This window comes from Rhinoderma darwinii, chromosome 5, assembly GCF_050947455.1.
Source record: "Rhinoderma darwinii isolate aRhiDar2 chromosome 5, aRhiDar2.hap1, whole genome shotgun sequence".
In the NCBI taxonomy this organism is placed as follows: domain Eukaryota; kingdom Metazoa; phylum Chordata; class Amphibia; order Anura; family Rhinodermatidae; genus Rhinoderma; species Rhinoderma darwinii.
In genome coordinates, this window is record NC_134691.1 from 231,923,659 (window position 1) to 231,926,141 (window position 2,483).

General features: G+C 46.1%; 1 pseudogene; it reads left to right on the plus strand.

Annotated features, from left to right (window-relative positions):
* The first annotated feature begins 1,855 nt into the window (after positions 1-1,855).
* On the plus strand, positions 1,856-2,034 carry LOC142654461 (U2 spliceosomal RNA; annotated as a pseudogene).
* Positions 2,035-2,483: the final 449 nt, after the last annotated feature.

The following is a 2,483-nucleotide window of genomic DNA, read 5'->3' on the forward strand; positions in this document are numbered from 1 at the left end:
CTCTCCCTTCTTGTGTGTTGTCTTTCAATAAAGCTTCGGGCCTGTGATATCCCCCTTCCCTATCCCCTCATACCCACTCCCCTATCCCATCACTTGTCTGTAATGCTTTGTTGTTTGGCTTTAGTGAATGCAAGAATGTTAGTGTAGCATGTGGTGTAATGTATAGCATAGGCTAGCCTGTACTGTGTATTATACTGTCATGTTATGTTTGACGACTGTTATTATTTATTATTTGCTGCTTCATGGCTTGCGCTGCGTCGCAGTAATGTTTGTATGATGACGATTGATTGTCAATAAAGCCAGGGTGGAGACCCCATCACTTGTCTGTAATGCTTTGTTGTTTGGCTTTAGTGAATGCAAGAATGTTAGTGTAGCATGTGGTGTAATGTATAGCATAGGCTAGCCTGTACTGTGTATTATACTGTCATGTTATGTTTGATGACTGTTATTATTTATTATTTGCTGCTTCATGGCTTGCGCTGCGTCGCAGTAATGTTTGTATGATGACGATTGATTGTCAATAAAGCCAGGGTGGAGCCTCAGACAACTCACTATTGAGGACAAAGCAATGGTCCTGCGTAACGAAGTCTTGCCTGTGCTACAATACACTGCACAGGCATGGCCCCCTCTTGCCACGGTCTCGAGGGCCATTACCAGGACTGTGTTTCGCTTCATCTGGGGCTCGAAAATGGACAGAGTAAAGCGGACTGTTATGTACAAGGAGCCCCGCAAAGGTGGGAAGGGTATACCCGACATTCCCACTCTGCTGCGGATCGCTTTTGTATGTGACTGTGTTCGTAGGACTCTGAGGACAGCAAACGGCTCTGCGGGCAAGTTCATGTCCCGCTACTTCCTCCTTCCCCTCTGGCGAGGTTTTGGCAGGGACAAGTGGGACAGCTCCTTCCCTTCCAACTGGCACGCTCCCTGGTTCTATGGAGATGTTGTCCGGTTTGTGAGGGAGCGTCAACTGGAGGGTCTTAAGCCTGACTTGTGGAAAGCTAAGACGATCCACAAGCACATCAGAGCAAAGGACTTGCCAGGGTCTGTTCCAGGGCTTCATGCCGACACGTTGGAGACTGTTTGGACTAACATGTCATCTGGCAGGTTGACCAATGGGCACAAGGACATTTCATGGATGGCCATGCAGGGAGGACTGCCTCTTAGGTCATTCATGAATGCCCGCAACGTGTGCAAGACCCAGTACTGCCCCAGATGCCCTTTCACGGAGGAAACACACTTTCTGGCAGTGCCCCTTTGCACAGGGTCTGTTGAAAGCCTTGGAACACGAACTCAAGGACTCAGTTCCCAGGAACAGAATGACGTAGCGCTCGGTACTTTATGGACTATTTCCTGGGAGTAACACGGATGGAGCAATCCAGGAGGCCTGGCGCCTAATGAACTGTTTTAAGGACGCTATACGGTTTGCCAGGAATCGTCTAATTTTGCGGAGATAGAGTGTGTCCGTCCAGGACTGCCGCAGGCTGATCCACAGCCTGTTCAGAGTCTATTCCACCTGGGACAGCCCGGACGTCGATGAGGAAGAGGACTGATACTCCCCTTCCCCCCACTCTCCCTTCTTGTGTGTTGTCTTTCAATAAAGCTTCGGGCCTGTGATCCCCCCCTATCCCCTCCTACCCACTCCCCCACCACATAACTTGTCTGTAATGCTTTGTTGTTTGGTTTTAGTTAAAGCAATAATGTTAGTGTACCATGTGGTGTGATGTATAGCATAGGTTAGACTGTACTGTTTATTATACTGTCATGTTGTTTGGTGACTGTTATTATTTATTATTTACTGCTTCATGGCTTGCGCTTCGTTGCAGTAATGTTTGTATGATGACAATTGATTGTCAATAAAGCTTTTTCAATAAAAATAAAAAAATCTGTTCTAATCAGTTTAATATCTGATACGTCCCCTATCTGGGGACCATGTATTAAATGGATTTGGAACAGGGAGATGGAAATAGAGCTTGCTCTCTTCACTCCACGCATTTACCTGGTATTGCAGTAGTAGATTTGAAAAGTGCTTTTTGTTTTTGTAATTGTTTGTTTCTTGCTGATTGTATCTGTCCTTTAATCCCATTAATTTGCCTGTTCTACAATGCTTTTATACAATGCATGTTTTGTAATGTGTGATAATGAATGACCTAATTATTAAATCTCTTCATTAATAGTAGTGCTGTTTACTCATATCAGTACTGCCTTGGTCTTGGTTGGGAGGTGCTCTGGTACCCTTTCTCTCGGCCTGGGGGGATCATCCTTCCTTGTGAAGGACTTCACCCCCCTGCTGCTATTTGGTAGAGAGGCTTAGTCCAGAGCAAGGGGTTGCGATCCATATACCCCTGTGTAGGTTTCGGCCGAAAAAGGGAGTTGCGCTCGACGTTACGTCACCAACTACTTTAAAAAAATTTGCCATGGATGAAAGTCCTGCCGAAATACCGGCTTCTGCCCGGATAAAAAACACGATACGGATTATCCTATCA